Here is a 14,993-nt window from a genome sequence, read left to right on the forward strand (position 1 = left end):
GATGTTATGCGCTGTTGAAAACGAAGAGTACGATTTGTGCGCTTTTATATGGCGTCCTTGTAAAAGTAATAGAGATAAAAGGGATAAAAGTTAATGGCGTGTGAGAAACATCTTTAAGCATTGGATGGTCTGATACGCGCGTTCTAGACTCCCGCGTTCTATAGATGCGAGACCTAGGTTCCCTGCGTACGTCTGTTATTAGTATCGCTAACATGGATGTTTTAATGCAGAATATCCCTCCATAATTCTTTCGAGATTAACGCGAGCCTGCTGCTCCTTTTGCTTATCGACAAGTGTGCGTTGTTTTACTTCTACATGACAATACGGTGGAAGTGTGCTTACGCTTCGCAAATTTTCGATGCCGCTCTATGTAAACCTTTACTGTGACAACACTGCAGGGGATCCTCATATAGCTTCCTGTTTGGGCACAGTTGGAATGAGGTGGGGCGGCTTTCTAGTTCTAGAACATCATGCTTAATACAGAACGCCTACCCCTCCAAACACTTCGCGGGTGGGGGAGGGGGAGAGCTTACTAACCTTTTTCTCCAGATGACCGACACAGGTCGTCTCTTCTTGACGTACCGTTGCCTTTTAAGGCACCACGCTGAACACACTAGAAGCGCGGTGGTGTTCACTATCACCACAATTGTGTAGTCCTATACTGTGATCAATTTTGTCATTTTAATTTGCTTTACCTAACTGTTTTTCTCTTTATATTGCCCAAAAAGATTTATTTTACTTAATTTTATTCTCAAGGTAAGCTCTGTTTCTAGTTTCGCGGTATATTTCGATGATTCAGCTTGCAAGTTTCACGCACTGTTTGTTCCAAGCCTTTTAACTCATACCCTCACAATTATAAACGCACGACACTATTTCCGTTTTTTAAAGGTTTTACGGCAAATTTTTCATTGTGTCAAACAATAGAGAACATCTGCTTTCTTTTATAGCCACTTTTGCTTAACCACAACCTAATGGCACCCGCCGATGCCTGTGATTATAAACGAATGCTCCTAAGTATTCGCGGCGAAAGACGAGTAACAGGATGTGCTGACCTGCGCGCCACAATAAAGTACGACGACGAGTTTGAGACTAATTAAAATTTTCTCCTGTTGTGGATACTTTTGGTACACTCAAGCTCAGATTTCTTGCTGAATTTTCACTAGGTATTGAGAAACACACGCCGAGTCATCTGTCCTTAAAGTTGTGGCGCCCTGCAGCTCGTATTATTGTTTCAAACCGTGCGCACTTTTTCCTATTTGCATTGGTTTTTGCCCAGACAGCGTCAGTGCGCATGCGCCAGCTGCCCATCGTGGGAGTGGCATCTGATTGGCGCGGAAACGAGGGTAGATAAATTCGAGGCCATGCATCGCACACCCGTTTTCTAGAAGGCGAGGCCTTCACCTGGCGCCCAACATGGGGTCCAAATTTCCCTAACCCGGCGGATGCCTTCAATCGGGCACACCGTACGGTGCAGGACCAACATAGTTCTTTTACTGCTCCCCCTACTCCTTTCGTTTTTTTAACATCTCGGTAGGCATTCCGTCTTGAGAGGAGGGTGTGGAGCCCTGCAGCTCCTTTTAGAGTTTCAAACTGCGCGCACTTTTTCCTATTTGTATTGGTGTTTGCCCAGGCAGCGCGAGTGCGCTTGAACGAGTTGCCAATCGTGGGGGTAGCATGTGATCGGCGCGGAAAGGATGGTAGATAAAATCGGGAACAACCTGGCTTTCACCGCGTCTTTGCAAAGGCGCAAAACAAGCAAACCCGACTGAAACAGCGGTCAGGTGCTTCATGTCAAGCTCTGCAGTTAATTTTTACAGAAGTTACTGGACCTCGTCTTCTGGACTGCACATAATCGTAAACACTTGGCTTATCGCCAAATGTAAAGTAACGCTTGTCACATTTGTCCAAGGTACACCTATGGTGAACACCTACGGCTGCTACTTTAGGAAGTCGAAACTCGCGGAACGCCAGGACTGCTTATGTTTACCAAAATAACAGCTGCAAACATCAGCATTAGTGTTTATTAAACTGCCTGCTATTTCAATCAGGCAACCGCTAAGATAAGCTGCCTAGCAGTAAATGTGCATGAACCACCTTCAAAATGTTGACGTTCTGTTGGTTATGTGTCATAATTTTCAATGTAAATCCGTGCACCACATTTCTAATACAGAGCCCACTCCCTATCAATAGCACAAAAGCTCACAGAGCCTTTTACTGGCAAATAAAAAAGCAACACAGATATATTATACATTCAGGAACTGGTATAACACAGAATGTAATGTCTGTTCTATTCAAAATGTCTCCGACACGTGGAAGCAGTGGAGAGAAAGGCCTGTAATGGCACAAGTTTGCTTCAGACCTTGGAACAAGGAAGATATGGTTGAGCAGGGTGAATCGAAATGGTGAAGGAGATAAATACACCCTACGGCAACCAAAGCTTAACAGCAGAATATGTGGAGCCCACTTCAATGAAACGTGCCAAGATTCTTCCCCTCCAAAACGTACCCTCCATGCGAAAGGAAAATTCCGCGCAAGTCTTCAGCATTATCTGCAAATGTTTTGAGCTGCTTCATGTTGCTTGTAGAGGTGGTATTGAAACAGCTGTGTAAATTTGCAGTTGCTGGCTTTTCAGCAACTGATAAAACTTCTAGACATATAAATAAGTGTAATAATACTTTTGTTCACTGGTTTGCAGTTTCAAAGCAAAACAGCTATTCTCTTTGAGCGAACTAATAGCTTTCAATAGAAAGAGTTCACAAAGTAACCTTGGCCATGCTAGGTCACTTTGTATTCTGTCACTGTTTTATAATCTAAACAAAATCTATAGGCTTGTCTAGAAAACATTTTAATGTCAGCCTGAGCTTTAATGACTGCTCTCAAATGTGTCAAGTGCAAGATAGTGTTGCAACCATGTGCAGGCATGAAGAACAAAGAGAGATGTCAGTAGAAACATGCTGCATCCACCTGTGACCGACCATTGAAGGAGCCCGTAATCTTTGCTGAACTTTGTGACCAGCACAGCCACCCTTAGTGCCTCAACAGAGAAGATTCTAGTTCCTGCTGATGAGTCTTGTTACCAAACACCTGAGGATACTGGTAAGGACTGTCTATTACAAAAGATGGAATAAGCATAACCTCCTTTCACAAATACTGCCTCAGAGGATTTGGAATCCTGCTTCTACATGCATACATTTACACACTTATAAGTTCATGTGTTATATAGCTGACCTTTTGAAATATTTTTCGCGCCATTTGCATGCTGCTTAAAAATTATAAAATTCTAGTTTTTTGGAAATCAGTAGCAAGCACTAAGGCAGTGTGAAATGTGTATTTGTTCTTCATTCCTCTTTTTGGGCTCCAGCTTTAGAAGAGTGCCAGCCCTAGAAGTGCACAGAATTTTTTTATTTCATACTATGAATTCCATCACAAGAAAATCACAAATTCGAGACACATGTAGTCAGAATAATGATACAATAAAAAGTGTAAAAAATAAAATCTCAACAAAAGAAAAAAATAACAGTATGTGTGAGATTTAAAAATAACATGACAGGAGTTAGCAACTAATACTTCTCGAAATGCTTTTAGGATGTATGCTGAAAGCACTTGTCATTAAAAAGCATTGTATAATATGCATATAAAAGGTGTGGCCCCTACAGTACCAACTCCAGAGTGAAAATATTACATGATATGATTACTGTGCTCACCAAGTGTGATAATGTCAATATATCTCTACTGTTCTGTACAAAGCTGAATAGTATACTATATGTTTGCTTTAAGATTTTGAGTATATCCCGTTCACCTGCAACAATTATGAGAAAGAAAGTAGGAAAAGCGTCAAGCTAGCTCGTAAGAAAAAAGTGTATTATTTTGGATAAGGATGAATGAAATGATAGATTATTGCCTGTGCACCACACCTGTATTTGCAGATCACCAGTATTGTATCAAGCAGCCAGGCCCCCATAAAGCTGCTTCCAAACAGAAAAAAAATACAAGGGTTCAACGCTGCTGAACCAAATATTGAGCGAAAGCATTAGCTGCGGGTGACCCAGCGTTCTTCTCTTTTTCTTCTTCCTCAGCCCACATATAAAGCCCCGCTTTAACCAACCCATATGAACGTGCCTTAGTGGCCTATAGGGGTAACGTGAATGCCAGGGTCCTAGCAGGCTGATTCTGACATAACCGTCCCATGTGAAACAAGAGACCCAAGTTGGCAGCTCTTGCCAGCCCGTGTGTCACGTGGGATGTGACATCACAGCGTCACGTGGGTAAGACTTAACTGCGGCCGGGTCACGCGAAGGCTTGGAAGTGCGAGTAGTATTGCTTTCGCAATAAAAGATGGTGGCTATACTTCTGGAGTCTGCAAGCCAGCTGAAGGCTGAAGATGAAGAACTGAAAGGAGCAAAGAACTGCAAGACAAGATAAAAAGCCTGGAACAGCAGCTTGCCCACATGCAAGCCTCTGCTCCTAAGTTAAGCTTCTGACAGTGCTCAATCACTAAGAATTGTCGGAGATGCTAAATTTTTTGTTTCTATACAGGATTCAGCAGCCCAGATAGGTTTTTGTTTTTTTAATTCATAAAGAAATGAACTGGAGCACATCAGCATACGACGACAGAGAGAATACACACTGTATTGCACAGAATGGCCCAAATACTGCTTGTGCTGATGCAGCTAAGACTTGGCCTTCTTGAAGATGATTTGGCATACAGCTTTTCTACCAGCTTGAGTAGCGTAATCCGCATATGCACTTTTTGGATCGAGTTCATGGTTGCATACTTGCAGCATGTTCCTCATTGGCCAAGCCGTGAACAAATGAACAACTTTATACCCGAACAATTCAGAAATGTCTACCCACAGACACGTATCATCTTATATTTTACTGAAATATTTATTGCAACTCCAAGTCACTGCACTTCACAAAGTGTCACATACTCTTCTTACAAGAGTCACAACACAGCCAGAGGGCTTGTTGGCATATCCCCGAACGGCATGATAACATTTGTTACTAACGTCGCACCTCGAATGCTGTCCGACAGCCAAGTTGTCAAGCCCAGTGGCATTTACCAGTTACTCGAGGAACGTGATTCTGTGATGGCCGACCGTGGGTTTTTGATTGAAGATGATCTAGCCGATGTAGTAAATGCTTAACATTTTGCCGTTCATGAAAGGCAGGACACAGCTTTCAGCTTCGGAAGAGCAGGAAACCAGGAAATTGCCAAAGTTCAGTTACATGTGGAGCGTGTCATTGGTCAAATTAAAACATGGAGAATATTGAAGCAAGTGTTTCCCAACGCAGTCTTGAGCAAACTTAATGCAATATCGAAAACATGTGCCTTTTTGTATAATTTCTTGAATGAACCTTTAGTGGATTATCGTCCAAGATCTACAGACTAAGATATGGTCAGGCAAGAAGGCACAGTGGTACTTTATGAGGAATGCTCGCAACGTGGCTGCTACTTCCTTGCTCAAGACGTCAAAGAAATACTGCAGCGTCGCGGTGTTCACTCCACCACAGCCCACCATCCAGATGAATGATCTCACTAAGCACACTTATGGATCTGTCCCTGCTGTCCACAACGCCAGACATCCAGATTGTTCATGTTGCTCAAATGGAACCATACTATTTGGGCTCTTGGTTGTCGGCACAGCACTGAGCCGGGGGAGGTGGGGGAGGGGGAGAGGAGACCCTAAGTCCTTTGACGTTTCAATGCATATCAAGAGAAATGTGAACCTGCTTCAAACAAACTTTTTTTCATTTGGTTTGAAGTGTTAAATGTAAAAGCACTGAAGTGCTGCAACTATTTTCTCCCAAAGTTCTGAATCGAACGTGACACGTTCCATAAACAGGTCACTTCCAATGTCGGCCCAAGGTCTCACCACTTCAGTCCCGTGATACCAAAATCTCCCTGAATTTGAAGATAGTACTTGTGTCGCCTTTGATCATTCCATCTTTTATGAAGGCAACTTTCCTTTGTTCGATGGCTTCCTTCACAGTCAGACCTACTTCCATTGTTTTGGCTAAAGTTTTTATTTCCAAGAGGCCGTCGATACTCGCTGTTCTCTTTTTCCCAAACAAGGCCATCTGATGACGCACCAAGAAAAGGTGTCCCAGGATTCACGCATAATCCCACGGAGTACACCTCCACATTCCTGACCGATTTGTATTTAGTAATGATGTGTGCCTGATTTTCTAGTCCCATCTTCGTATAACTTTCCCTACTGAAAAAACTTGTATGAGGCAATAACCTCACATTTTCTCACACACTCTCACTCAATTAGCATGGAAATCACATACAAATCGCATATAATTGCATAAGGTCTCATAGTTTCTTGCACATTATCATAAACTATGCGAAATATTTTGTCATAATGATGTCCACCGTATGAGAGTGTATGTGATTTGGTGAGATTTTGTGAGGTTATTGCCCGGTATAACTTTTGGTTTTTTAGTAGGGTTATGGACACTGTGCCATTTGATGCTTATATGCCAGCAATAATTTTTCCATCACGGGGGCTTTTCTTGTGACTATGTCTCCAAAGTGAGAAGCAGTTATGCGTTTCTTTCTTCATGCCAAAGTGGGATATTGCTTTGGCCCATTGTCATTTGTTTCAGTGTATGTGCTTCCTGCAGTGAGAGCATGCAGTTTGCGTGTTCCTGCAAACCTTAATAATAGCAACTGGCAAACTGATTTGTGAGTGCTTTTCAGGTACGTGGAGGGCACTCTGACAAATATTTGCTGGCTGATAGTCAGCATCTTCAATAACTGAAAACCAACATTAGTGACAACCTGCACTCTCTGAGGTCTGTACGCAAATCATTTAGTGCAGAAGAATCCATGTTCATCCCTTTTTCTGCAGTATCTGGTTGCAGTCGTGGTTTTTTCCTGGGCTCATATTTTATAAACTCCAGAGCTGAAAAGTCCGTGACACTGATTTTTCGCTTAGCAGCTTTGCCTGGGCCCCATGCTTTGGTCTTTGATGTGCATGCAATGCTGTCGGGAACGAACAGATGGCCCATACGATGAATATCCAGTAGATACCACGGCAGTGCTGCAACGTGCTTGCAAACACCACCTACATCTGCTGCACATGTACAGTGTCCATCTTTGATGACTCCGTCCGATACAGCACGCAAAGGGAATTGTACTCCTTGCTTATTGAAAAGGATGCCTGCACATTTGTTTTTGCAAATGTCTCATTACTGCTGTGACGCATTAATACGGAGCTCATTTTGCTTTAAACACTCTGTACCCATATTTAAAGTGTTTTTCTGCCCCAAATTTTTCTTTATACTTGGTGATGCTAGCTTCACAAAAGCTGGTTGGAAAGACTTTCATCTGTTTCGTCCACGGTCCTTTTGGCACAATAAAGTCTTGATGAGAAACAAGAACAGACCTGCAAGTTAAAGAGTTCAACATATTTTCTTTGTATGATTTAAAAAATTCTTTTCAAATAATACACAAATATGAGTGGTTATTTTTTTCAATGCCATGTACTGATGTACCATCCTTATTTACAGTGCTCGAGCATTGGTGATCTACTAAGGAATATAGTAGTTATTAGGGGCAATTTGTCAGCTTAAGTGCTGCCGGATATCTACATAAATGATAAAAGCAGAGGCGCAGTATCCAAAAACGCAGCAGTGATCAGGTTCCACACTATTTGAGTTGCAGTACACTGCTCCCCTGATCTTGACAATGGTATCACTTCCGAACTTCCGAAGTCTTTTTTCTCATACAATGATTACAGAAATGAAACATTCAAACTCTGTCTTGCACTGAACAATCAAAGGTGCTCGATAAAGCATATGCCAAGATTATTTAGCTAATAAAGGCAACTGAATTTTTCTTGGCGAAGAAACGTGATCAGAGAAGCTTCAAGCTTTGGTTTAGATGTGGCCGAGTCCAACAGCCACCTAAAATGTGTCCTATGTCCCACTTAATACCAAAGTTCCTATTCCCATCCTCCCATTCTTTAGTGCCTCTGTAAAGTAAGCAAGATGCTGAACCGCTAAATTATTTCTTCCGTTTGCTGAAGAAGGAATTCATGATTCTTAAGTTATTGCGCTCTGCAGAGTCAACTAGTAACTCCCCCCTGCTATTCCTAGCACCAATGCCATAGTCACCTACTGCCTGGTCTCCTGCCTGCTTTTTAACATTTTAATGAGCCAATTTGCAGTACGATATGCATTCACAATGACAAAATAGTGGATGCTTATAAAACCACATAATATACGGTCATTGGCATGAATGTGTGCTCCACTGTTATTGTTCGCTGATATGGTTAAATGCGCCCCATCACGCATACAGATTGGGCGTTGGTGAAAAGGTGCACTGCCATCCCGAGTAATCGCGTGAATTAACGCAAATGCCATATGTCCTACTATTTCAGAAGTGACTGGCGATTGCCCTTTGCATTTGTCACTATAACTATGGGTGAACTTTGCTACTAGTGGCTGCAGGTGCCCTTGGCACCCCGTCTAGCGTATGCACTGTACATGCGATCTTGTCACATGTTACCGCACGCAGTAGTGCAAGTACCACGTCCGACCGCGCCAAAAGAGCACACACGATTTTGCACTTGTGGGAAAATATAGGTAAAAAAAAACGTTACTCGAGACCGCGGTGCAGTCGTGACCTGTGCAACAAGGTTCACGTAGCAATGTACGGCCTGAATTTAGTGAACCACTATTACACAACGTTCCGAGCAGATTTCCGACATTTATTACTCACCTCTCGTTCACTGCTGCCAAAACTGCCGCCCAAATGTTGCTGCAGGCTTTCCGTCCAAGGTGGCTGTCTGAAAATATCTGAAAGTTAGGCGCAGTACTAAAAGTGCCGATAGGCCGGCGGCAGCTGCTAAGCGCTCATAAGCGTTGAGTGCAATGACAGCATATACGTTGCTTGCTGCAGTGAATGCCACTGCATGCTCACGTACTGTAGCAGTACACACGATAACATTCAACGTACAGTACATACTTGCGCTTTATGCTGCGGAGTCACGAAACACTCATGATGAACATCCTTGTTGGCTGTAACACGTGCTACGACTCAGTCGCATGCATACAACTAAGTAGAAGACTTAGTTGTATGCACTAGAAGACTAAGTACAAGACTTAGACTACTTCTGCAGCTTGAAGCTGCGGGAAAGGCATTTCTGCTTGCAGCTTGAGACAAACTAAAAATATATAGTATTCACAGAAAAATAGTATTTACGACGATTCTGTGCTCTACCGGGGTGGTGCAGTGGTAAGACGCCCGACTACTGTGCCGGAGTACCCAGGTTCGATCCCGACCTCGGCGGCTGCGTTTCGATGGAGGCGAAACGAAGAGGCGTCCGTGTGCTGTGCGATGTCAGCGCACGTTAAAGATCCCCAAGTGGTCGGAATTACTCCGTAGCCCTCCACTATGGCTCCTCTTTCTCTCTTTCCACTTTCAATCCTACCTTCCTCTCTTCCCGTACGGCGCGGTTCAGGTGTCCACAAAAACAGGTGCGAAAGATACTGCGCCTTTCCCTTCCTGTGAACCAATTATTGTTATTATTATTATTCTGTGTGGACAGCTCAGTCTCAAACGCAGCAGGCTTGCCATGACGACTCCTACACCACGAAGCGAAGATTCCACGTACACTCTTTTCCCAAGCTGCACTGCGCGCGCGCAAGACGTTATGAGAAAGCCAGAAAATGGCCTTTTGCGGGTGGTGTTCGCGCTCGTGCACAGATTTTGTTATTATTGATTTTACTCGAACTATCCTTGTGCACTCCATATCATTTCTTTTACTGCCCATTCCTTCATTCTTACAACCAGCCGCAGATCTCGTGCTTGGGGCCGCGGCTCGCACAAAGCTTTTCATTCCTTTTTGTCTTATTTTTAATGATATAACTTTTTGCTTGAACTACTTCCCGGCCAAAAACGTGCAGCTCAGCCACCTGTTTCTCCAAACAGCTCCAAACACTGTCGTATATATGCGGCGGTGTGCTATGGCCTGTTCGGTCATGGCGGAATAAAAAATGCTACTCAGTGATAACAACCGATAAAAACAATGACTAAAATAATAATTCAGACGCAGCCCCTTTATAAAACTACGACGTCACACACTGAAACAAAAACATGTCAGTCTATTTATTGTCTTGCAGCTCGAAGAAATTCTACCCTTCTTTACGCAAAATGTTTTGCGGGTCGGCCGAGTCTATGACTATGTGGGCCTTCTATGTGTGCCAATCTAGGCTATCTAGAAACAAGGCGAAGTGATGTACAAGGCATTGACTCTAAACGTGCTGCAACACCACGCAAGAAAAAGCAAAAACAAACTAAAATGACTAGAACTATAACTAATACCTATGTCACGTTCTTTATTCAATATTTACCATCTTTTCAAGTCAAGAATTTCATAAAAAAGGTCAAATACATGCAATGGCTTGTCAATAAAAATTCCGCAAGCGTGCAATGGTTTACGCAGAAAACAAGATTCACGACATTGCTGTCGGCAGGGAAGGGAATAATTCATTGAAGAACTCAGGAATATGCGTTGTTACATACTGCGTAGTCTGGATCGAATTTTTATTATGTCACTGATCCGACGTACAATTTTCTATGTCTAACCCGTTTTACATGAATGGCGACAGCAAGTATAACTCCCTCTGTTGTTGAGCAATGTAGAGCGCTAAATTCAGTCGCTGTCAACCGACTGACTGCTGATGTCATATATTGCGTGCGCAGTACGCATTGTTCTAAATGTCAACTCATGTATCTGTAAGGTGTTTATAGGAGCACCAAGACCGCAAGCAACGTCCGCAAACCAAAGCGACGGGGGTAGCGTTCTAATCAACAGGGCAGTGCCAACAAGGCTCCGGCTCCACTTCGTCTACCTCTTCGGGTTGGCGCGCGAGCTGATGGCGATCAGGATTACTACAATACCCCCCGGCGGAAAAGGAGCCATCCTGGCGACTCATGGTGAGGAAAGGGTAGGGGGATCATAATACGGCTTGAGGCGGTCGACATGTACAGTTTCTCGGCCGCGGCGGCGATGATCTGGAGATGGGTTCAAGGGTTCTACTACGTAATTGACGGGAGAAGATTGTTCGAGAATGCGGTAAGGTCCATGATAGCGCGATAGGAGTTTGGATGAGAGGCCGGGTGCAGAGGAAGGCACCCAGAGCCAAACGAGGGCACCTGAGGGATATGAAGGCGCTGGATTTGTAGGGTCCCGGTTATGCTTTTTTTGAGCCTGGTTCTCCGTTGTGAAGGAGCGCGCCAATTGTCGGCATTCTTCGGCAAATGTGTGCGCTTCAGACAGTAGAGTGGTCTCTGAAGCGTCGGGTTGGTAGGGCAAGATAGTATCCATGGTGGACGTGGGTTCACGACCATATAAAAGAAAGAAGGGGGAGAACCCAGTCGCAGTCTGCGTAGCCGTATTGTAGGCGTACGTTACGAAAGGCAGCACTTGGTCCCAATTAGAGTGAGCGCTATCAACGTACATGGCTAGCATGTCACTAAGAGTGCGATTAAATCGCTCAGTCATGCCGTTCGTTTGGGGGTGATACGCTGTGGTGCTCCGGTGAATGATCTGGCACTGTTTGAGGAGGGCTTCGACAGTGTCGGACAGAAACGCACGTCCGCGGTCACTGATCAATTCTTTCGGTGCGCCGTGACGAAGAACGAAGCAACATCCCGTGCGGTGGCAGACTGCAAAGCCGATGTTTCCACGTAACGGGTTAGGCGGTCAACGGCTACGATGACCCAGCGGTTGTTAGCCGACGTGGTCGGAAGCGGGCCATACAGATCGATACCGACACGGTCAAAAGGGCGGCTGGGGCAAGGCAATGGCTGCATATCATATCAATCATGTATGCCAATAAGATACATAGACCACTAGGAGCACTAAATTTCAGTCTATTATGTATTTCAGTCCCGATTAATAGTCTTGCAGATCGAAAAATTGCAATATATATTTCGCTAGCCACCACTATGCAAAAGCACACCCAAATCATGGGATGTTTTAAAACTATATTCGCGATTACGGGATTACTTGCGCGCTTTTCTCAGCAACCAAAGTATAATGTATTAAGCAAGCATACGAATATCAGCTCTACAACAAATTAGCGGACGGCAGAGCCGAGGCTCATCGAGTGCAGCGATGCTGTGGATGCGTTCGAATGCCGTTAACCTCAAATACTATTGTTACAAATGTACAATGGCATCCAGATACATGTTAAAATCATTACACAATATTTATTTAGTAGTCATAGTCAGGTATGTATGTGGTGCTTACAATAGGGGACAACTTGGTCTATCGCCTGCGTTTGTTTTAAACAGCATGGTTTGTATCAGAAGAACACGAGATAAACTGTTCTAATGAGCCCGTTTTTAGTACAGGCACAGCCCATATCGGGAGCACCCGAGACAGGTTGGTCCAATATCACAAATTTCTAAAGCGGCTCTTCTGATATCGGGAGGACACAGGACAAACTGGCCCTGTGTTTTCAGTTTCTAAATACGGCTAGTCCAATATCGGGAGGGCACAGGACAAACTGGTGCAACGATGACAGTTTTTAAATACGGTTAATCCAATATAGCGAACGCAGAGCTCAAACTGCTCCGATGATGTTAGTTTCTAAAAACGGTTAGTCCAATATCAGGACAACACAGGGTGAATTGGTCTAATGTTGCCAGCATTGAAAATGGTGGTGCCAACATATGGGAGTACGTGAAGCTTGGTACATAGATTCGATGTGGTGCATACTGGCTGAACCTATGTTGGGAACCAGTCGGAAATCCTGAATCATTGTAGGACCACCGTTTGGCAATGAATTTCCAATATTGGCCCATATGGGCAAATATCGGGAATTTCCTTGTGCCGGATATTGCCTTATGCTGCCTAGGTCATTTTCCGTGGTTGAGTAGTTCGCCTCTGCTTTGGAAAGGAGCAACTCGCTTAAGCTGTAACTTTCTCAGTTCCATATTGCCACACGAATCAAAACGGCATCGAGACCAAAATAACTGACATCGGTATGAGCATCCCTGGAGGCGTATCCATCAATATGGGTCAGTATCGGGTAAACCTGCAGCCGCCGGGAGAGCTCATTAAAGGCATCCTGTTAATCACTTTGCCACGCAAAAGGAGCATTGTCTCAGGTAAGAAGCGTAAAAGATTCAGAAATCGCCGCAAGATTCTCGACGCAACCCCCGTATAAAGCAGGGAGCCCCAAAAACTGCTAACGGACCTTTTGTCGATCGGGCGCGTGAACGTTGTTACAGGAGCGGTCTTATAGGGATCTGGTTTCATTCCCATCATGTTGTCGGCAAGAATTTCCTGCACCTCGCTTCGAATAGACTCTCCTTATGTTGACGACATGGAGTATGGGTGTTGGGATATAGGCTTTGTCGCTGCATCAACTGTAATGCGGTGTTTGGCTGTTGGAGTGCGCCAAACTTTCTAAGACGTTGCAAAGCATTCAGTAAAATCCTTACGGACCTCTAGGAGTCGCCGCTGCTCAACCACCAATAAATTGGCATTGGCAAGTCTAGCGTAGATAAAATCACGGGTAAATCGCATCCTGCTGACGACGGCGGCACCAGAGTAGGCATGTTCGCTGGTTCAATAAAGTCTGCAATATACGCCGTTCCTTTCGCGGTGTGCTGAATCTCGGTCCTGAAATTCAAAATCAAGAGTGTCGCACAATCGTCCCGCAAGCGCTCAAGTCCTCTTGCAACGCAGATCCCTTTCTAAAGAAGCAGGCTCATGTTCCTCTCCGCCATTACGTCGATGTCGCATGATGAGTCGCTTTCTACCAAGACCATGATGCTGCACCGCGGCGCAACCATAACGTCGGCAGCTGTAACACGCAAGGCCAGTATCGACAAAACGTCGGCTTCAGATCTCGCAATGGCATGACTCGGCGAAAACGTCACATGTGATTCTTTCAAATTAATTATCGCACCGTTAGCTTCTAAGTCCACGCTGAGAAGGTTTGAAGGTTTGAAAGTTTATTTCCGCAACTGGTGTTGCGAGGACAGCCAGGGAAAAAGCTGTATAGACAACTTGAGAGGTCCTGCCTTCCTCTTACAGAGCAGCATTGACGGCGGCGGAGTACAACACCAAACAAAATGTGAGGAGAGAAAAAACCCATATGTTCGGTGCACAGAAAGAGACATGTACGTTCAGTACGCTGTACATGGTACTTGTACAGTAGAAAACTACACGAACATTTGGGGCTATTCTTGCAGAAAAATATTGGATAAATCTATATTTTCGAAGCAGTACAACTTTTTCAGAAGTGTCGGTAAGGTATGCTGCAACATTTGTTTGCCATAGTCTGTGCGGCATTGCTTAACCTGCCAAGGTTCTGCTGTGCAGGTGTCGTACACAGTTCTGCTTTGCTCTAACCCAGCAAGTGTAAGTAAGAAGTAATCGTTTTTCATTATAGTGAGTTTATATTTATAGCACAGCATATAGTCATATATGGACTTCATTTGTACAACGTTGTGTTGATGGAAAAGGCTTGCAGTGTGGAAGAAATACGGCACTTTACATGCAATTAGTATAATGCGTTTTTGTAAGAGAGTGAGTTTGTTAATACACTCCTAATCTCGTTCCACATAGGTTCCAATTATAAATGGAACTTTCAAAAAATTTCTGCTTAATAAGTGGCGCTTGTTTAAAAGTTGCACTTATCAGCGGAACGTATGTAGAACCAGATTAAGAATGTATTTTTAGCTGTTGTTGTTGCCCACACCATACATCCGTAGTTGGCTATGGAAAAGAACAAAGAGTGCTAAAGTAACACGTTAACTGACGTAGGAAAATTAAATTAATTTCAGCGCATGATATCAACTGTTCTGGAAAGTTTCTGGACTACGTAATTAATACCGTCATTCCACGACATATCTGCTGCAAAGTAAACGCCGAGAGTTTTCACAGACTGCACAAATTCTATTCTGGTATTGGTTAGTTCAATTAGAGGAGGTTCGAAATGTTTATGACGTGGGTGAAACA

General features: G+C 44.0%; 1 long non-coding RNA gene across 2 annotated transcripts in view; it reads right to left on the minus strand.

Annotated features, from left to right (window-relative positions):
- LOC146186665 (uncharacterized) overlaps nt 1-14,993 on the minus strand; it is a 71,228-nt gene that overhangs the window by 53,019 nt on the left and 3,216 nt on the right. Inside the window, exons 2-3 of one of the 2 annotated variants that reach the window (XR_014708150.1) lie at nt 8,732-8,798; nt 5,632-7,394 (exon numbers count right to left, since the gene is read on the minus strand). This is a non-coding gene — a long non-coding RNA (uncharacterized LOC146186665). Of the gene's footprint in view, nt 1-5,631; nt 7,395-8,731; nt 8,799-14,993 lie in introns of those variants that run through there. The other variant, XR_014708149.1, reaches the window with a different exon arrangement.

Source organism: Amblyomma maculatum, chromosome 6 (assembly GCF_055883805.1).
Source record: "Amblyomma maculatum isolate TAMU_Amacu chromosome 6, ASM5588380v1, whole genome shotgun sequence".
NCBI classification, from domain to species: Eukaryota; Metazoa; Arthropoda; class Arachnida; order Ixodida; family Ixodidae; genus Amblyomma; species Amblyomma maculatum.